The 22,537-nt window shown below is 43.9% G+C and overlaps 1 protein-coding gene across 6 annotated transcripts in view; it reads left to right on the top strand.

Moving 5' to 3' along the window:
- MARCHF1 (membrane associated ring-CH-type finger 1) overlaps positions 1–22,537 on the top strand; it is a 462,831-nt gene that overhangs the window by 416 nt on the left and 439,878 nt on the right. Inside the window, exon 1 of one of the 6 annotated variants that reach the window (XM_065596506.1) lies at positions 327–463. The exons of 4 other annotated variants lie outside the window; for them this stretch is intronic. The gene's annotated coding sequence lies outside the window, so the exon portion shown is untranslated. Of the gene's footprint in view, positions 1–326; positions 464–22,537 lie in introns of those variants that run through there. One more of the 6 variants, XM_065596508.1, reaches the window with a different exon arrangement.

Below are 22,537 nucleotides of genomic sequence, written 5' to 3'. Positions count from 1 at the left end.
CCCCAGGAGCGGTGCGTGTGAGCAATGACAAACCCAGCGCGTTTTCTGAATACCAGCTATGCCCCAGCGTGGAGGGAGATGTGTACTGAGGGCTAGCTCTGGAGGGTTGCTCTTTAATTGTGCGACATGGAGGGCTGCTTGTTGGTTTTAGTTACTGATCGCGTATTTTGGGTCCATGACGGTCAGTTAATATTACTGGTGCAAACTCAGCGCACCTGGCTAATCAGGGATACAGCACCTGGTTCAGCTGCCTGGTTGTTTCTCTGAGAAGCTTCCAAGCTGACAGGACGTGGGGTGGTTTAAACAGTCCCAACTCCTGCGAACTCCACAGCTGCGGTTGGGGAGATCAGACTTAACACGCCTCTCGCTTCCCCTCTAATTCTTACTGCTCGTTTTCTTGGTCTTGCAGAGCCCGTCAAAGGGCGCGCACACAGATTCAAGCTTCTGGGCGCTTTAGTGAATGGTAAGGGAAGGTGGGGTGCAAATAATTGACTGTAAAATTTGAGTATTAGAGGTTTGAACTGTAGTTACGTAATTGCCACCACAAATGTGACCGGTTTGTTTTGATTAGTTTTATCTTCTTTCCTACTCCTGAAATCCGTTTGTTTGTGTTTGCACTTTTGTTTAGAAACTCTTGTTTCTGATTTTTGTTTCACAAGATGGAGCCCATTGACTTCACATTTGAAAATACGTATTTTGTTCCCACACGAATTCGGTTTTCAAAAATTGAAGAAACAAGTTATGAGGGAAGAGATTCTATTTGGCTACATTGTACTTAGGTATTCAGATATGCTCTTTTGGTAAGGCTTTTTCCCACTGTAATTTCAAACACCTTTATATAACTATTAAGGGACAACTCCATATGCCTCCTTCTTCTCCCTTACTGTTTATAGTGTGATAAATGGTTCTTGACTGTTATGGAGTTTCTGAATAAGTGTAGTATTCTGGCAACAAAAATGAACCTGGTAATTTGGGAGAAACAGCTGTCATAAGTCTCTAATATTCATACTAACTTTGTGTGTGAGAGAGTTTGATTAGTTGGCGCTTACAAAAGTGAGAGACAGAAAGCTAGAGCAGCTGTGGATAGTGAAGACAAGTATTGGCCCACTCAGATCTGCCAGTGCACCTTACTATAATCATTACTTGGGCTATTTTAGTTCTGGATCTCTCTTAAACAAGATAATAGATTCCTCATTGTTTGTGACATGAAACCTGTTATCCCATTGAACTCTCTCCTTCTTCTCCCTTACTGTATGCCCCTTTATTCTCATATTGACATTTGTGCTTTTAGGGAGAACAAGCTATAAATTTGGCCACTTTTTCCCATTCGTTTTTTGTTACCTTACAGCCATTGGTGAGATGAAAAGAGGAGAGAAAACTGAATAATAAATCCAAACAACCTTAAGAGCAATTTAGAGCATGAAAGAGGAAGGTGAAGTTTCTCATACAATGGGAGAATGGACAATAAACTACTGTGAAGACCAACTTTTAGGTCTAAAAACTGTTCTCTGGAAACCTGATGATGGCTATTTTCGCTTTCTTCCTTAATCCCTGTGATAATTACACACTCTAAGTGCAGTGTCTCCAGTGCAGTTGAACAAGAAAATGAGCTTATCTTGCAGAAAATTTCACTTTTAGTACTGAACAGCTAAAGTTGACCATGGCATGGTACTTTATTAAATAGTGGCAAGCTAATTAGCTATTGCTTACAGTTAGAGTTCAGGTTATAATTAGGATTTCCAGATCAAAGCTGCACCAAAACCATGTTTCTCATTTCAGATAACTAAAATGAAGAGAGAAAAAAATTCTCCTAAAATTCTGACTGGGTTATGTACCTAGATCTATTGCTGTGAAGTGTCTTTTTTCATCTACAAATAGGAGGGAGCTGAATCGTGTTGAAGCTTGTAGCTCTTCCTGTGTTAAGCTATTCTGGTTCTCTGTAGCACAACACTTACATGTCACTCCTAACTGGTATAGTCTGCAAGATTAGTTCACAGGATGCTATGAAAGTACCAAATATACTTGAGACAAAAGGAGCCTGACATAAGGATATGAGGAAGTTTGAATCATGAGGTTGTGCTACATATTTTGTCTTGCAGTGTGTGTCCAAAGCTAGCAATCTCAGCCATGCTCAACTGTGGAAGGGGAGGAAAGACCAGATGATCCCCATTTGGGCGGTGGGGGTGGGGGGGAGAATGCTTCCTGATTTCTTCTTCAGTAAAGGCCATAAATACACTATAGGTTGATACCTGAACAGTCACTGTTGAAGTAGGTTGTTTTAGGTACCGGGTGTACTCCAGGTATGGGAGGAAGCTTCTGGTAGCTGGCATGTGGGCAGGTTGGGAGTCTTTCTGGAACTTGTCAAGTATCAGAGAGGTAGCCATGTTAGTCTGGATCTGTAAAAAGCAACAGAGTCCTGTGGCATCTTTAAGACTAGCAGATGTATTGGAGCATAAGCTTTCGTAGGTGAATGCCCACGTCGGATGCATGTAATGGAAATTTCCAGGGGCAGGTATAAATATGCTGGCAAGAATCAGTCTGGAGATAACGAAGTTAGTTCAATCAGGGAGGGTGAGGTCCTCCACTAGCAGCTGAAGTGTGAACACCAAGGGAGGAGAAACTGCTTCTGTAGTTGGCTAGCCATTCACAGTCTTTGTTTAATCCTGATCTGATGGTGTCAAATTTGCAAATGAACTGAAGCTCAGCAGTTTCTCTTTGGAGTCTGGTCCTGAAGCTTTTTTTCTGTAAGATGGCTACCTTTACATCTGCTATTGTGTGGCCAGGGAGGTTGAAGTGTTCTCCTACATGTCTGAGGGGTTGGAGCAGATGCGGTTGTACCTCAGTGCTTGGCTGTAGACGATGGATCGTGTGGTGTGTCCGGGGTGGAAACTGGAGGCATGAAGGTAGGCATAGCGGTTGGTGGGTTTTCGGTATAGGGTGGTATTAACGTGGCCATCGCTTATTTGTACTGTGGTGTCTAGGAAGTGGACCTCCGTGTAGATTGGTCCAGGCTGAGGTTGATGGTGGGGTGGAAGCTGTTGAAATCGTGGTGGAATTCTTCCAGAGTCTCCTTCCCATGGGTCCAGATGATGATGTTGTTGTCAATGTAGCATAGGTAGAGGAGGGGCGTGAGTGGACGAGAGCTGAGGAAGCGTTGTTCCAGGTCAGCCATAAAAATGTTGGCATATTGTGGGGCCATGCGGGTGCCCATAGCGGTGCCACTGGTCTGGAGGTATATATTGTCACCAAATTTGAAATAGTTGTGCGTGAGGATAAAGTCACAGAGCTCAGCAACAAGTTGTGCTGTGTCATCATCAGGGATTCTGTTCCTGACAGCTTGTATTCCATCTGTGTGTGGGATGTTTGTGTAGAGAGCCTCCACATCCATGGTGGCTAGGATGGTGTTTTCTGGGAGATCACCAATGCATTGTAGTTTTCTCAGGAAATCAGTGGTGTCACGGAGATAGCTGGGAGTGCTGGTGGCATAGGGTCTGAGCAGAGAGTCTACATATCCGGATAGTCCTTCAGTGAGAGTGCCAATTCCAGAGATGATGGGGCGTCCAGGTTTGTGGATCTTGGGTAGTAGATAGAATAACCCCGGTCGGGGCTCCAAGGGTATGTTAAATTGTTCCTGTGTTAGTGTAGGGAGTGTCCTGAGTAGATGGTGCAGTTTCTTAGTGTATTCCTCAGTGGGATCTGAGGAAAGTGGCCTGTAGAATTTGGTATTGGAGAGTTGTCTGGCAGCCTCCGTCTGGGAGTCAGACCTGTTCATGATGACAACAGCACCTCCTTTATCAGCCTCTTTGATTACAATGTCAGGGTTGTTTCTGAGGCAGTGGATGGCATTGCGTTCTGTACAACTTAGGTTATGAGGCAGGCGATGTTGTTTTTCCACAATTTCTGCTTGTGCACATCGGTGGAAGCATTCTATGTATAGGTCCAGACTGTCATTTCGACCCTCAGGAGGAGTCCATGTGGACTCGTTCTTCCTGTGTTGTTGGTGGGAGGTTATCTGTGTATCAGTGCACTGTTCAGTGTTATCTTGAAAGTATTCTTTGAGTCAGAGGCGGCGAAAGTAGGCTTCCAGATCACCACAGAACTGTATCATGTTCATGGGGGTGCTGGGGCAAAAAGAGTCCCTGAGATAGGACAGACTCTTCTGCTGGGTTGTGTGTGTAGCTGGATAAATTGACGATATTGCTGGGTGAGTTAGGGTACCACTGTTGTGTTTCTGGATCTGTCCTGTTCTACTCTGCCTTCCTACTGCTGATCTCTTCCCAATACATGGGCATGCATTCCACATACAACCTATCTTTCTGCTGATGCTACTTGATTGTTGTGAGGCTTAATGGGCTGCCATGTATGTACGTGGACAAGAAAAGTGGTGGCAAAGAGATGGAGTGGACAGCAGTGAAAAGGCAGGTTGGGAAGAGAGGACAGTGGTTGGGAGAAATGCCTGGTTGTGATGACTTTTGAGGGATGGGATTACAGGACAGTAGTGAAGTTGTGTGGGGATCTGGTCCTCCTAAGGAATGAGATGGAGGGATCAATAACTACAGGGAGGGTTAGAACTGGAGCAGGCCAACTTCTTCATTTAAAAATGGGGGGGCAGGGGAGTTGGTTGAAAATGAAACTTTTTTTTTTATCAAAATAGCTCTGATTTTAATTGACTATATTGGGGTATAGTCTGGAGTGTTGCCCAACTGCATGGCCTCAGTGCCACTGAAATTTGACAGAAGAAGGGGTTGCCAGGCCAAATTTCAGTGAGTGGCTTGTGATCTGGTGCACGGGGTTGCAATGCCACTCAAATTTGGCCTGGTCATGCCTCTGTCCTGATTGAGGGATGTTTGGGCCAAATGGTGGTGTGCCCTTGAGTACTGGGGAGTCTGTTCCTGTACAGTGGAGTGATGGGGAGTTCATTAGAATGTGACTCTACCGTGAACATACCAGTGCCACCTGTGGTACAGAGGGGAGACTACCCAGCTGAGGGAGATGTGGGGTCCTGGCAGGGAGGGGCAGAAGCTGAAATTTGCCACCTCCTTCCCTTCACCCCCCAAAAATATGTGAATTGATGCTATTGGCTGCTGCACGTGGAGGTCAGAGAGTGGGAGATATTTTTTAGGTTCTCTGCTGAAGTTAGGTTAAAAGGATGTTGTCACACTTCTTGTGCCCTCATGTTGACTTCATTTAAACACAAAAGCCAAGGGGGATTCTGTAAATTGATACATAATATTTATTTGCAGTAGCATGCTGTATTACTGGGGACCAAACAATAAGAATTTTGGGTACTCAGCACCTCTGAAAAACAAAAGGTTTATTTAGGGCCCCTAAGGATGAATTTACAAGTCTAACTATAGTGCTGGAGTTTGGAAATCTTGGCCTTTAATGTTTAATACCTTGGGTATACCTAGCAATCAAGGAAGGTATATGGATAATATCCTAGCAACTGGATGTATTTCTTTAAATCAGAAAACTACTAATGACCTCAAACTGCAGCTACATGTCACTTAACTTCCATATTAAGGAAGGTATATTTGAAGCCCAAGCATATTCATTGTGTCTATGCAAATTAAATACTCCCTTTTGGCTGGGTAGTGTAATGGGGCACAAAGCAGTACTGAATGAGTGGAAAATACAAAGTCGGAGGAAGAGTGCTGACAGGGAGCAGTGGCTCTTCAGCACACACCTTCATCTCTCCAATATATTGTGGAAGACATTTGTGTTGATGCCATGTGATGGGGGAACATGCTGGGGAAGCAAATGTGACATAATCCCTTTTTTGGGATATGTTGGATTCCTGATAGGAAATCTGTGTTGAAATTACTGGGCATTAACTCCTGTTTCTGGTTTCTGTTCTTCATGGGGTGTGGCAAATGGAAGAGAAAACAGTGGCAAAAAGTCATGGATTCCGGCAAGAGAGCAATGAAAAGAAAACAGGCTATTTCCAGGCAGAGATGACCCTTGGTGGTGGCACAATTTAAAGGTTGGGGGGGTGGGGGCATGTGACCACCCCATGCCTGATAAGGCTGCAAATGTAACTGAAAGTAGAACGTCAGCTTTTTAGGTCTAATAGTAACATGAACTGTGTGAAAACAGATAATCTTCTGCAAGAGCACTGATGAAAGTCTCCTGCAGTTGAATACTGATGTTTTTAGTAGCATTCCTCTCATAGTGGTTCTCTATTACTTAGCCATTTCTGAACACAGTTTATTGGAAATGTAGACCTCTGAGCTCATATACTTCTCTCCCCCCCCCCCCCCCCAAAAAAAAAAGCTCTTCTGAATTGCTGGTACAGTGGTGGTCTGCAGTTGTTTTCTGTCACTTCACCAGAAAAAGGTAACAAACTTTCTCTCAGTGAAAGTTGAAAACAGGATAACACTGCTCTACAGCCAAATGCTTCTGAAATAAATGTAGTCAAACTTTACTAATTCTGGGTCACTGAGAATGAAAATGATGCTTAAAATTGTTGATTGGCTCTAGTTTTCAAGATATGCTATTGGGTCAGTATATACGACCCTTGACTTGGGAATGGCGGAGGATAGTGAGTTATAAAGGGAAGGGATCTCAATTTAAACCAGAATGACTAAAATACATCTTTGACTGGATCTATGAATAAATCTGACTGGGGTTTGGACAGTACTTGCTGTTTAGGCAAAACAATGAATGATGCAATCTGAAGCTGGTATTGCAATCATACATGATATGAATTGCATCATGTTATCCTAGAAGTCATGGATGATGCAATCATAACGAGCTTACATCACTCTGCTGAATAAATTGCCCTATATCAGCTCTAGAAATCATAGTGTCATGCTCTCTTATTTGTCAGTGTTTGATTTTGCAAAGGGACACATTTCAGTTTAGCCAAAGTGAGCAGAGATGCCTCGTACTTGTGTGAACAGTGCAGATAAATTCTGCTATGTTTGTGGTGAAGTGACTTTTGCATCACAAAAGCGCAGTACAACCACTCTGTTAAGAGAGCCTATCACCTTTATTTTGGCTGCAAAATTGGAGATCAGGACAAGAGGTGGGCCACACACATATGCTGCAACACTTGTGCAACAAATCTTCACCAGTGGTTGAACAGAGAAAGGAAATCTATGCCTCTTGCAGTGCCAATGATTTGGAGAGAGCCAACAGATCATACCAGCAATTGTTACTTCTGCATGGTGCCTCCAGTTGGGAAAGGTGTATCAAAGAAGAAAAAGTGGACTGTGCATTATCCAAACATTCCATCAGCTATACGCCCAGTACCCCACGGAGAAGGACTGCCGGTTCCTGATGCACCAGAATCATTCTCACTTGAGTCAGACGAGGAAGAGGATGAAACTTCTGGTCCTGAACCATCAATGTCACAGGACCCACATTTTCTCCCATCCTCCTCCTCTGAACCACACCTCATAACACATGGTGAACTGAATGACCTTGTCAGGGATTGGAACTACCCAAGAGTAAGGCAGAGCTGTTGGGCTCCAGACTACAGCAGTGGAATCTCCTGGCAGGTAACGTTAGGGGTTCCGTGACCGTCAAAAGGATCTTGTCCCATTCTTCTTCATGGAAGGTGATCTTGTAGCCCTGCAACAACATCGATGGTGTGATGGCAGCCCTCAACATCGTTCACGATCCAGATGAATGGAGACTGTTCACTGATTCATTGAAGACGAGTCTTAAAGCTGTTTTACTGCATAATGGCAATGTTTTGCCATCAATTCCAGTTGGTCATGCAGTCCATATGAAGGAAACCTATGACAAGATGAAACAACTTCTGAGGTGCATAAACTATGACCAACATCAGTGGCAGCTTTTTGTGGTGATTGAAGGTTGTTGCTCTCTTGCTTGGTCTGCAGACTGGATACACAAAGTACTGCTGTTTTCTTTGCGAATGGGATAGTCGTGCAAGAGATTCCCACTACATCAAGAAAGATTGGCCACTCCGACAGTCATTGGAGCCTGGGAGGAAAAGTGTTCAGCATCCACCACTTGTTCAATCAAGGAAGATTTTGTTACCACCCTTACACATCAAGCTGGGTCTGATGAAGAACTTTGTCAAGGCCATTGACAAAACACAAGCAGCTTTCAAGTACCTCCGTGGAAAATTTCCAAGGTTAAGTGAAGGTAAGATAAAGGAAGGTGTCTTTGTTGGTCCTCAGATTCGTGTGAACTTCTTCGAGATGATGCATTTGACCATGCACTGCATGGCAAAGAAAAGACTGCATGGAAAGCCTTCCCAGTTAGTGGCAATAAACTTTCTCAGAAACAACAAGGCAGACAACTACAGGTTGTTGGTGGGAAAACCTCCTCAAGGCATACAAAAGCCTTGGTTGCAACATGTCACTAAAGATACATTTTTTGCACTCTCATCTAGATTTTTTTTTTTCCACCTAACTGCGGAGCCAGTGATGAGCACGGCGAGAGATTTCACCAGGACATTGCAACAATGGAGAAACGCTATCAGGGCAAATGGAGCCATCAATGCTTGCAGACTGTTGCTGACAGTGACAAGAGATGCTCCATTTAATGGATACAGAGACAAGCCAAGAAGCGCCGAGTAGACACTGAATAGGACTAAACTTATGTACAGAATAGTTTTTTGCCTTTTTGTTTTGTAATACATTTTATTTATATAACCCTTTTGCTGATTTTTAAAGTGTTACATAAACAGGACAGGTGAAATATTATCATGTAAAGTAACCATAAACACATGAAAAGACCTAGGTTTACAATTTATGATTAAAACTCTATCTACACAATATATATAGACATAAAATGTAAAAACTTTGGCTACTGTTTCTAAGATATTTATCAGTTTTAATTGTCATATTTGAATTCAGCACATCAAAATACATAATAAATAGCACATTTTATCTCTGAAGCAGATGATTTCTTAAAAATTGTAGACCAGTGTAATTTAAAACTAATGTTTATTTTAGAATGGGGAGGGGAAATCAACTTTTTTAAGAAGTAAAGAGTGAATGGAGATGAAGAGAAATAGCAGTGAAGAATAAGAGGATCAAGACTGTTCAAATGAGAGAGTGGGTGAAGAATTTTGAGAGAAAACATAAAGGAATCTCTTGAAGAGGAGGAAGCGTGAAAGATTTAGAAAATGGAAAAAGGCCTCAGGAGATTAAAGGGAACAAGAAGCAATAAACTAGAGGGAGAAAAGTCTCAGTGAAAGCTGTTGAGATGAAAATTGGAACCAAGAGTAGATTTAAGAGTGAAAAGGAGCAGTAGAAATGGAGCAGGTAGAAAAATATATCAAAATCCAGACCCAAGATATGGAAGAGACAACTGCATGGATGTATGATGAAAAAGCTACAGAAATCTCAGTGTAAGTTGAGTGAGTACCTTAACAATTATTCATGAGAATTTGTTCAACTTTAAAAGCAATTTTGCTTCAACTATTTGCAACCCCTAATGTTCATTTTCGAAGAATAGTATAAAGAACAAACTTACTGGCAGAAACATTTTGCTGAAACACAAATTTTAAGTACACAATATTCAGGAACTGTGAATTTCAGCTTAGTAACTTCAAATATTTATACAGAACCTTTATTTTATGGCCATCTTGCCATGGAACACACAATGTTGACTTCTGTGTCCAAACAAGAGTCTGATTTTTTGATTACAACATTGGAAGAGATAATACCAATAAAAAGAGTAGTAAATAATGTTCAAACACTTGTTAAATATTTTTGAAAATAGTGGTAACTTTTAACTCTGTTGGGGAGGAGGGGAGGGATTCAGATGAATTTGACTGATTCGTTGATTATTCCTCAACTCATAAAACTGAGTTCCAGAATTTGTTTGAGGGGGTGAAAAAGACCAACAGCTTATTTTGTAATTTCTTCTTGCTGCTTTAATAATCATTTTTCATAATTTTTACAACATGTACTCTGACAAGCCCTCATATAGGCGAGCTTGAATCAAGGGGAAAGGATGTGATCTTATCCATAAGCACAAAAATACTGTCTTTCCAATGATGTGAGGGCAGCAAAGATGGAGACCAAATGGCAACAAAATATGGCTTCTAGTGGTCCACTGGTTCCTGATGGATCTAGTGTAGTGCTTGACCAGAGGCAACCTTTAAGATAAAATTTTGTTTGTTTGTTTTTTGTTTTTACACAGGGCCACACACAGAAAAACCTGAATAAGTCAAGGAAATGTGAAGCTACCAAAACATGAATCTTGAGTGAAATCTGTTGTGGTACAGAGCCAAAAGTAAAATAAGCTTCATGTGACACTGAGTAAAGAGTGCAATGTTATGAGGAAAAGAAAGCAGTACCACACAAGCTAATTTTCCACCACAAGATAAATGTGCTGTAATAGAGCACACTTACAGCTTTCGCCATAAGAATATGGGGAACTGATTTAAAAAGTAGTGGTAACAATGTGAAGAGTTGAAAACAAAACAGATAATTTTAAGGAGACAAACTTGATGAAAACATGAAAAGTCTAGATTTAAAAAAGAAATTATGGGCGGGGGAGAGGGAGAAGCTTTGTTGGTATGAATATATAAAGGACTGAAATGAAAAGATTTAGATGCTTGGAGGAAACCAGTGAAATCAAGAAGATGGAATAAAAAAAAAAATCTAGTAGCAAGCTGAAATAAGAGTGAAATTTGTCCCTGTGCAGAGGACTAATGAAAGGCCTTTATACTGCTTGTCATACTTCAGCCTTGTTTTGATGGCTTAAATATGTTTTAGTCCCCTACTCAGGAGTGAAATGCACCAAAAATGAATGAACTGCCTAGCATTGTGTTATAATATCAAGCAGAAGATTTCCGATTCCAGATCGGATGAGGCACTCAGGGAAGATTGGGCAGAGGAATTTGTGCCCACTACTAGTCACTATCTACCATAGGTTGGAATGGGAACCCAAGCACCTTGGGTTTCACCATTGCTCTGCTGGCAGTAAATATCTGTGAAAATCCACTGGCAAAATATGTCATGTCCCATCCCACCCCACCCAGGGCAGGTCCAAAATAGATGGCCACCTAGTACTGTTATCTATAACGCTGTTAGCTCAAGTGGCAGAAGTCTGTGTGGTGGATCTAAAGACCATGTCTCGTGTGTTTATAATTATGATAGTCTTTAATTATGTGATCACACACACTTCCCTCCCCCCCCCGAACTCTGCTTAATTCAGTGAAAATAGATTTTTTTTTTTAAATGTGTGAAGCACTTGGTTAGTATAGTGATGAGTGCCATAGAAAAAGCCATGAGAAAATTAATAATTCTGTTTTCAGAGCAGGGTTTGAATACTGTGCAGTAGATAATGCCTGGGGTTTCACACTGACCAACCAGAAGAAAACAAAATATTGAATTGAGGACCATCCACTAAGTATGCTGAATGATGCAGGGATTCTGAGGAGAAAATAGTAGGCGATCATATGCATATAGGGCTGAAAAAGGTTGAACAGACATTAATTATAGCACTTCATAATTTTTGTGTTTGTGCAGCCTTAATATCATTTAAACAAATTTGTGTGTAATGTCACTTGTGTTGTAGCTCCTGCCCCCAAATAATACACAGTGTGTGGCTTTTCCAGTGCTGATATATATCAATGTGTATTTCTGCACCTATGCTCCTCCCCACTTGATACTTGTATGTTGTCTAGGGGACCCATCCAAAAAATGCAGATTGTCTAGGAACAGAATACCAAGAAACCTCAGAATGGGGCGAAAGATCTTGAAAATAGTTCTTACTCGGATCTGTTGGGAAGGTGCTAGAACTGGAGTGACACAGGGAACTGGTTTTGTTTTCTTAACTCACTTAGCTGTCTTTAAAACAAAAACAAATTCATTCTGTGACTCAGTCTATTATGGTGAGCATCTTTTGGTGAAATCCTGCCCTGTTTGTGCAGTTGCACCTCTTCCTTATATAAGGCCTGGTGCTTTCTCCTTTGAAATTAGTGACCTCATCCCATTGACTTCAGTGGTATAGAATCAAGCCCGTAGTGCACCTACATAACACAGGGTAGGAATATTCTTCAGAGGTATATAGCTGGATCCTTCAGTGGTACATCTTGTGCTTTCAATGTTTTCTGTTGCAGAAATATGGATTTTTAGAGCTCTCATTTCTTGATTCCACTCATATGTTACCTCATGTATTAATCTAATAGCTTCTGGTATAGAATACATTCCATACTGCACAGAATAAATTCCTATAGTTAAACCTAGCTTGAGATGGATAAACGCCTTTACTGTCTTCAAGGATGTTTTCATTTCCTCAGTCATATTTAACATTTTTCAATTTAAAATACTCTGCCCCAGAATGGGTACTACATGTCTCTAATGGCTTCCTAGCATAAAGAAACTAAGGGTATGTCTACACTACGAAATTAGTTCGAATTTATAGAAGCTGGTTTTATAGAAATCGGTTGTATACAGCCGATTGTGTGTGTCCCCACATAAAATGCTCTAAGTGCTCTAGTGGGCGGACCGCGTCCACAGTACCGAGGCTAGCGTCGACTTCCGGAGCGTTGTACTGTGGGTAGCTATCCCACAGTTCCCACAGTCTCCGCCGCCCATTGGAATTCTGGGTTGAGATCCCAATGCCCGGATGATGCAAAACAGTGTCGCGGGAGGTTCTGGGTACATGTCGTCAGGCCCCTCCCCCTCCGTCACAGCAACGGCAGACAATAGATTCGTGCCTTTTTACCTGGGTTACCTGTGCAGACAACATACCACGGCAAGCATGGAGCCCGCTCAGCTCACCGTCACCATATGTCATCTGGGTGCCGGCAGACATGGGACTGCATTGCTACACAGCAGCAGCTAACTGCCTTTTGGCGGTAGACGGTGCAGTAGACTGGTAGCCTTCATCGGCGATCTGGGGGCTGGCAGCTGTGGGGCTGGCAGCCGTAGGGCTGCATTGCACCAGTCCCTTGCCTTTTGGCAGTAGATGGTGTATTACGACTGGTAACCGTCCTATTACAAGTTGGATCATCGCACATTAGCAGAATCTTCCCTGAGCAGCAGATTGTGCAATAGGCCTGAAGGCCATCATAATACACTAACTGCCAAGCGCCCAGAAAGATGCCGAGGGCTATCAGTCACACTGCACCGTCGTCTTAAGATGTAAAAAATAGATTTGCTCTGTATTCATTTGCTTCCCCCTCCCTCCGTCAAATCAACGGCCTGCTAAACCCAGGGTTTTCAGTTTAATCTTTGGGGGGACCATTCTGTGTGACAGTTGTTTGTGTTTCTCCCTGATGCACAGCCACCATTCTTGATTTTAATTCCCTGTACCTGTACGCCATGTCGTCACTCGGCCCGCCCTCCCTCCTTCCCCTAGTCCGTCCCGCCCTCTCTCCTTCCCCTAGTCCGTCAGATACTAGTTTCGTGCCTTTTTTCAGACCAGGCGCCATGGCTAGCACTGGGATCATGGAGCCCGCTCAGATCACCGCGGCAATTATGAGCACTATGAACACCACGCGCATTGTCCTGGAGTATATGCAGAGCCAGGACATGCCAAGGCGAAACTCAGACCAGCCGAGGAGGCGATTGCAGCGCGGCGAAGAGAGTGATGAGGAAATTGACATGGACATAGACCTCTCACAAGGCACAGGCCCCAGCAATGTGGAAATCATGGTGTCATTGGGGCAGGTTCATGGCGTGGAACGCCGATTCTGGGCCCGGGAAACAAGCACAGACTGGTGGGACCGCATCGTGCTGCAGGTGTGGGACGATTCCCAGTGGCTGCGAAACTTTCGCATGCGTAAGGGCACTTTCATGGAACTTTGACTTGCTTTCCCCTGCCCTGAAACGCCAGGATACCAGGATGAGAGCAGCCCTCACAGTTGAGAAGCGAGTGGCTATAGCCCTGTGGAAGTTTGCAATGCCAAACAGCTACCGGTCAGTCGGGAATCAATTTGGAGTGGGCAAATCTACTGTGGGGGCTGCTGTGATCCAAGTTGCCAGGGCAATGAAAGACCTGGTGATATCAAGGGTAGTGACTCTGGGCAACGTGCAGGCAATAGTGGATGGTTTTGCTGAAATGGGATTCCCAAACTGTGGTGGGGCCATAGACGGAACCCATATCCCTATCTTGGCACCAGAGCACCAAGCCACCGAGTACATAAACCGCAAGGGGTACTTTTCAATGCTGCTGCAAGCCCTGGTGGATCACAAGGGACGTTTCACCAACATCAACGTGGGATGGCCGGGAAAGGTACATGATGCTCGCGTCTTCAGGAACTCTGGTCTGTTTCGAAAGCTGGAGGAAGGGACTTTCTTCCCGGACCAGAAAGTAACCGTTGGGGATGTTGAAATGCCTATCATGATCCTTGGGGACCCAGCCTACCCCTTAATGCCATGGCTCATGAAGCCGTACACAGGCAGCCTGGACAGTAGTCAGGACCTGTTCAACTATAGGCTGAGCAAGTGCCGAATGGTGGTGGAATGTGCATTTGGACGTTTAAAAGCGCGCTGGCGCAGCTTACTGACTCGCTCAGACCTCAGCGAAAAGAATATCCCCATTGTTATTGCTGCTTGCTGTGCGCTCCACAATATCTGTGAGAGTAAGGGGGAGACCTTTATGGCGGGGTGGGAGGTTGAGGCAACTCGCCTGGCCGCTGATTACGCGCAGCCAGACACCAGGGCGGTTAGAGGAGCACAGCAGGGCGCGGTGCACATCAGAGAAGCTTTGAAAACGAGTTTTGTGACTGGCCAGGCTACTGTGTGAAACTTCTGTTTTGTTTCTCCTTGATGAACCCTCCAACCCCCCCCCCCCCCGACCCGGTTCACTCTACTTCCCTGTTAACCAACCACCCCACCCCACCCTCCCCTCCCCAATTTGAGCACCGCTTGCAGAGGCAATAAAGTCATTGTTTTTTCACATTCATGCATTCCTTATTAATTCCTCACAGAAGTAGGGGGATAATTGCCAAGGTAGCCTGGGATGGGTGGGGGAGGAGGGATGGAAAAGGACACACTGCATTTTAAAACTTTAATTCTTATTGAAGGCCAGCCTTCTGATGCTTGGGCGATCATCTCGGGTGGAGTGACTGGGTGGCCGGAGGCCCCCCCACTGTGTTCTTGGGCGTCTGGGTGAGGAGGCTATGGAACTTGGGGAGGAGGGCTGTTGGTTAAACGGGCTGTAGCGGCGGTCTCTGCTCCTGCTGCCTTTCCTACAGCTCAACCATACGCTGGAGCATATCAGTTTGATGCTCCAGCAGACGGAGCATTGACTCTTGCCGTCTGTCTGCAAGCTGACGCCATCTATCATCTTCAGCCCGCCACTTGCTCTTTTCATCCCGCCATTCAGCCCGCCACCTCTCCTCTCGTTCATATTGTGCTTTTCTCATGTCTGACATTGACTGCCTCCACGCATTCTGCTGTGCTCTATCAGCGTGGGAGGACATCTGGAGCTCCGTGAACATATCGTCCCGCGTCCTCCGTTTTCTCTTTCTAATGTTCACTAGCCTCTGCGAAGGAGAAACATTTGCAGCTGGTGGAGGAGAAGGGAGAGGTGGTTAAAAGACACATTTTAGAGAACAATGGGTACACTCTTTCATTACAGGGTCGCATTTTTCCTCTGCCTTCCGGTTTGGTATGAGAGATCACTCACGCAGTGCCCCAGGCAACATATTTCGGCTTGCAGGCAGCCATGGTAAGCCACAGTCTTTTGGCTTTTTTAACCTTCTTAACATGCGGGAAAGGTTTCAAACAGCAGCGCATTTCCCATATCAAGGATGAATTGGGTTGGCCATTTAAAATGGGTTTTCAATGTAAAAGGAGGGGCTGCGGTTTCCGGGTTAACATGCTGCACAAACCCAAGTAAACCCCCACCCCCCCACACACACACGATTCTCTGGGATGATCACTTCACCCCTCCCCCCACCGCGTGGTTAACAGTGGGGAACATTTCTGTTCAGAAGAGCAGGAACGGGCACCTCTGAATGTCCCCTTAATAAAATCACCCCATTTCAACCAGGTGACCGTGAATGATATCACTCTCCTGAGGATAACAAAGAGAGATAAGGAATGGATATTGTCTGCATGCCAGCAAACACCGGGACCATACACTGCCATGCTTTGTTCTGCAATGATTCCAGACTACGTGCTACTGGCCTGGCGTGATAAAGTGTCCTACCATGGCGGATGGGATAAGGCAGCCCTCCCCAGAAACCTTTTGCAAAGGCTTTGGGAGTACATGAAGGAGAGCTTTCTGGAGATGTCCCTGGAGGATTTCTGCTCCATCCCCATACACGTTAACAGACTTTTCCAGTAGATGTACTGGCCGCGATTGCCAGGGCAAATTAATCATTAAACACGCTTGCTTTTAAACCATGTGTAATGTTTACAAATATTTACAAAGGTACACTCACCAGAGGTCTCCTGTGTGCCCTGAGGGTCTTGGGTGAGTTCGGGGGTTACTGGTTCCAGGTCCAGGGTCACAAACATATCCTGGCTGTTGGGGAAACCGGTTTCTCCGCTTCCTTGCTGCTGTGAGCTACCTACAGTACTTCCATCCTCACCTTCTTCGTTCCCCGAACAGTCTTCCCTGTGTGTTTCTCCATTGACGGAGTCATAGCACACGGTTGGGGTAGTGGTGGCTGCACCCCCTAGAATGGCATGCAGCTCCGCCTAGAAGCGGCAAGTTTGCGGCTCTGCCCCGGACCTTCCATTTGCTTCTCTGGCTTTGTGGTAGGCTTGCCGTAGCTCCTTAACTTTCACGCGGCACTGCTGTGTGTCCCTGTTATGGCCCCGGTCCTTCATGGCCTTGGAGACCTTTTCTAATACTTTGCCATTTCTTTTACTGCTACGGAGTTCAGCTAGCACTGATTCATCTCCCCATATGGCAAGCAGATCCCGTACCTCCCGTTCGGTCCATGCTGGAGCTCTTTTGCGATCCTGGGACTCCATCACGGTTACCTGTGCTGATGAGCTCTGCGTGGTCACCTGTGCTCTCCACGCTGGGCAAACAGGAAATGAAATTCAAAAGTTCGCGGGTCTTTTCCTGTCTACCTGGTCAGTGCATCTGAGTTGAGCGTGCTGTCCAGAGCGGTCACAATGAAGCACTGTGGGATAGCTCCCGGAGGCCAATAACGTCGAATTCCGTCCACGCTACCCCAATTCCGACCCACAAAGGCCGATTTTATCGCTAATCCCCTCGTCGAAGGTGGTGTAAAGAAACCGGTTTAAAGGGCCCTTTAAGTCGAAAGAAAGGGCTTCGTTGTGTGGACGTGTCCAGGCTTAATTCGATTTAACGCTGCTAAAGTCGACCTAAACCCGTAGCGTAGACCAGGCCTAAATGTGTTCTCCAACTTAACGAGTTCAGTAATGGAAGCACCTTGTTTGATTTTACAGAAATTAGATTCTTTCCCAGGGAGGTGAAGAGTGTGTGTGTGTGTGTGTGTGTGTGTGTGTGTGTGTGTGTGTGTGTGTGTGGAGTAATTAGAGAAACACATCTAACAAGTAACTGGTTGCAGGCAGGTTATGTCTTAAATATGCCTGACAGAAGGAATTTTGTGGAAAGAAGCATTTTATGCTTCAACCCACAAGCACTAACTTTCATGGGAGTCTTGCCTTAGTAATGACTTCATAGGAACTACAGGATTGCATCATTATATGCATGTCTTCTGGAATTCTTAATTATGACTTACCCTTACACACCACTGCTGAAAGATGGGGGTGCTTCAACTGCAGAAGACAGAATACTCAAATTCCAGTTTGCCACCTTTTTGTAGGGTTAAATAGCCATGGCTGTGTGCACGATTCATATACATTGAGACTCTTTCTTGGTTTATTTAGAGGTGTTCTTCCATATCTTGTGGGAAGACACTTCAGTCATACAAACTAAGTATTCTGGTAATTTTTTTTCCAGGTGCTGGTGATTGGACCAGTTGAGAATTAACTAATGTTAATTTATTCCTAGTATCCTTAAATAAGAAAAGGAAAATATGGACCACGAACCTGCTCTCCCCACTAATATAATCAAGAGCTTATGGAAAATCTTTAATAAGAGGGGCTTTCATAATCGGTATACTGTAATACAAAAAAGTACTGTAACCACAATATAGCTGCTAATTAAGGGGGAGTATGCTGTTTTAGCTCAAGCTGCAAAGGCTTATGCTTCCACCAAGGGATGTGTAGCTTCTCCATCACTTGAAGTCCTTGTCAAATAAAGACCACTTTTAGGTAATTATCCAGTGTTCCAGCTCAACCAGATGCTATGGGGTCATGCATCAATTCTTGGGTAAAATTCTATTGTTTCATTTTCTGCAGGAAGTCGGACTAGATAATCCTAATGGTTCCTTCTGGCTTTAAAAATTGATGAATATGTGAAAGTCAAGAATTATACTGAGAATTCTACTCATTCTAACTTTTCACTTAGTCCCAAATTCTGTTCTTTTTTATATCCTTATTATATCCATTCAAGGTCATATGGCTATTACTCAGGGTAGTTTGACTCTTAAGCCCTTTGCAATGGGATGCAACCTGTAAAAGTGCCCTTGCACCACTTCAGTCCTCAGTGCTGTGCAAGCCCTGTGTGGGACATCTGCATTGGGGTAAGTTTCACCTTACTGTTTTGAAATAGGGATGGTATGGTTTGGAAAGGGCAATAGACATAAATGCCATGCCTCACTCTCACTCTTTTAAGTTAAAGGTGATGGGGGGGGGGGGGGGGGGAATATGTTCTGGTTTGGCAATACTTTTTTTTGTAATTTCACAGAGCATCTTTTGGCTTTCTGAATTATTCCAATGCCTCACCCTCTCTGTGGTAATGTTTGTGAAGTGTAGAAAACTCTTCCTTGTGACTGCCAGACGAATAAATTATATTCTTCCATTGTACTGTAGTTGGCTAACAAGCTATTAAGGATTTCAGCAGTAAGTTTTGCCTTTGGGGCTAATAATTGGAGGATTTTTTTGTTTCTACAAAAGAGCAAATGGGAACACAACAGAGATCTAATAATTAGACTCTTCTGAAAATAGAAAAACTCTCTGCTCAGTGGTGTAAACAAAAAGAAAATTAATAATAAAAATGATCAGTGCTGTGAAATGCACTTGCTATCATGGTATTTACCCTGGCAGGGCCAGCTCCAGGCACCAGCCCACCAAGCTTGTGCTTGGGGCGGCACCTGGAGGGGGGCGGCACTCCGGCTCCAGCCGCCGGGGAGAGCGGAGCCCCGGCCGGCTTTGCTGCCCTCCCCCCAGCGCTCTGGCTGCCAGGGAGAGTGGAGCCCTGGCTGGGCTCGCCGCCCTCCCCTGCCGCACTGGGGGAGGGCGGTGGGAGGCTTTTTTGCCTGGGGCGGCAAAAAAGCCAGAGCTGGCCCTGTACCCTGGGGAAAAAAATGACTTGCCTTGCTCAACTCCTATGTGGGGAGGTGTATGTGTGATGAAGTAAAAGCAGATACTAATTTGCATGAGGGTGAGGGAGTAACTGGCTAATTTCTGGGCGTTATAACTGATTGAAGAACAGCCAATTGGAATGACCCCCCTCAACTCTCCAAAAATGGCAAATGTACAACTGTTGACCTTCTAAAGACTGGTCATGGTTAAGAGCCATTTTTTATTCTATCACTTTCAGGAGAACAGATAAAAAGACATCTTTTTGACAACAAAATCTCATGTACTGCTGGGAGTAAACGTTTTTAACGGAGGATGGAGTGGAAGAGCTTTATTGCATTCTTCAAACACCTCTAAAAAAAAAAAAAAAAAAGCTTTGAGAGAGCTCTCATTCTCTTCCAAGCCTTGTGTACTTTACACTGTAATCTTATTCAACTTGCCTAAAGATGGTGCTAAAATGTGCAAACTTGTGTGATTGGCACATGGGGAAGTGAGATTAAATGGCATGCAATTAAAAAAAAAAAATTCTTCTTGTTTAAAGATACAGTGCCAAATTCTGCCTCTGAAATCAAGGCATTTGTATTAGGTGAAAGTCTCCATGAAACTTGTTTATTCGAAATGGAAAACTGATGTGGCCCATGGTCCACAAAGGAAAATAAATGCTGTAGCCACTCCTCTGAATAAGCTGAAAGATTTAAAAGCTAACCACACCAATAAGTGTCTTACTGACCAAATGCCTTTGCATAATTCTCTAAAATGTTTAATACGCTAAATAAAGCACTTTGAAATTGGTAATTTTTGCCATATGTAACCTTAAAGTGAACAGACAGCCAATTAGCAACTAAAATGGAGTAGTGTTTTCAAAATCGAAGCGGTTATTTAAAATACAGTATCCCAAAACACAGTTTGGGACAGGTACTGTGATCTTCACTGAGACAAAATTCCAATTTAAATCCGTTTTTGCTTGAGTGGAAGACTGGGCTATTACTTAGTCATAGGCCTGAGTAAGCATGGGCAGTACATAATTTAAAGGTGAATTGTAAAAAGGGAAAAATCTTGGTATTGCAACCTTTAAATGTTTTTGTACAGTGATTCAGTTCATTTTTTCTTTTTAAAGTGTGTGTGTGTGTGTGTGTGTGAAAATATATATATTTGTTGGGAAACTGGCATGTGGTGAGATCATCAAACTGAAACCTGAGATCCAGCTTTCCTTGCCCTTCATAAAGTAAGGCATGTTATTAATCTGTTCTAGTAAGTATTCAGTATTGTCAACCCCAAATGTTCAAAAATCATGAGTCAAACTCACCAAAAATCATGAGATTATGTAAAAATAGATTTGGTGGTGTTATTTGCCTTCTACTTGAGTCTTTAGGATGCACTGGGCTCATATTTTGAAGCCTTATGCACAGCCACAGGGCTGGAAACTTACTTTAAGCATGAAGGCTGAAATCATCACACATTCACTTGACTCCAGGAGCTGGGGCTTTAAGGAAAACAATAATTCTCATGAGACTCGTGATACAATCATGAGAATTGGCAACACTCAGTATTTGATGTGAAGGTTTACATAGAAACAGTTAAACAGAAAGTATTACCCCCAAATCCCCCACAAACTTTTCTCCGGTAAGCGTACATGGATTGTTGTCATGTGAATTTTGTAGAATGAGCATACTTTATTTCACTGGAGGTTTGCAGAGCAGCTAGCTTTGAAGGACAACAGGTATAGTCCGATCTTGCAGAGAGTTTGTGTTGCAAAGCAACTCGGCAAAATGGGCTTTTTCTATTTTTCTGCTCTGGCCCATCTGACCTAGCCTAAGTTTTTAATTCAGAACAATGAGGGCAATATGACTTTTTGCTGAGGATTTCCATGTGAGAGTCTACAAGACTACCATGTGGGTATATGCTTGCTGCTTTTTGGGCTGGGGCTGGACCCAGACCCAACTGGTAGCTTCATGGGGCTACATATGTATAATCTTGTTCATTTTGCCATTAATGTTAAAGGTTAACAAGACACATCTTGTGAACATTCATCTGAGATGAATGGGGCAATTCAAACCTCTCAGAGCTATTGTTCCAGGCTCTCTGGAGTCACTGTACACCTCTCTGCTCTGTTGCTCTCAACATTTTGAGGTTACCTGTGCAACTGTAATGGCTAGAAACTTTTTTTTAAACATAAGATGAGATTTTTGGAGAACAAGACAGCAGCTTGAGAGAGGTGCCAGTACACAGTACCAGATAACTTGGGAGCCATGATGAACGTAGTGTTGCAAAGATATGAAAGTTTGGGATGCAGACCCAAACTACTTCCTTGAATTCCGAAGTTCAGAGTGAGTTAAAGTTTCCCTTTATTACTTCAGTACAAAGAAACTTTAGGGAGGCTACCAGTCGATTACCTTTCATCTGAAGACTGGAAATGCACCAGCTCAGGTTTTCATAAAGTCACTATCCTGCTCCAGTCCACTGAGTGCGTGGGTGAGGATAAAGGGACAGGAAGGGTTGGACTCTATTCTAAAAATGTGTTGTATTATGTATTGTAAAGGAGCAATAAAGGGTACAAACTACAGTCGGTCAAATTTTCCAACTAGACAGTACTGGAACGTACTTGGAAAGTACTGATTTGACCGAATCTCAACGTTCCATGGAAATTGTTGATTCTGTCAAAGCTCTATTTGGAAATCTGGAAAGTAGGCTGGCTGGTCAGTCAGCCTGCTTGCTTGGTTTCTTATGAGCTAGCCAGCCTGGCTTCCCCTCTGCCTGCCACATGGGCTGGCTGGCAGGCTGCTGTGCTCTCCTCTGCCTGCTGGGTGGGAAGCAAGGCCCACCTGGTGAACAGAGCTCTAAGCAGGGACCCTGAGGAGTGGACTAGTGTGGCAGCTTAGGCAACCGGGGAGTGCATCAGTTTGCTAAGTGGGGGAAGTGGGGAGCTGGATGGCAGGGGCTGCCAAGGAATGTATTTCATTTAGGATGCATTGAAATATTTGGTGTTTGATTGGAAATATTTAGGCATTTCTGTCCCATGAAAAATTGTGGAAACTCCATCTTTCATGAGACAGAAATTAGTTTCCTGGCTAGTTTTAGTACAAACATGGCTGCTTCACTTTGTAACTTACCTTCTAGACAAAAGCAATTGTTTTGAAAACTGGCTTTTTTCCAAGTAGTCTTGATAGCAAAACAAATGTGATAAGACAACTGATTTGCGTGATAAATGCTGGTGGGGAGCAGTGCATCCTTTTGAGGCTTTGCTG

The sequence above is a fragment of the Chrysemys picta genome, chromosome 5, assembly GCF_011386835.1.
Source record: "Chrysemys picta bellii isolate R12L10 chromosome 5, ASM1138683v2, whole genome shotgun sequence".
In the NCBI taxonomy this organism is placed as follows: domain Eukaryota; kingdom Metazoa; phylum Chordata; order Testudines; family Emydidae; genus Chrysemys; species Chrysemys picta.
This window is presented reverse-complemented; position numbering and strand designations above follow the sequence as displayed.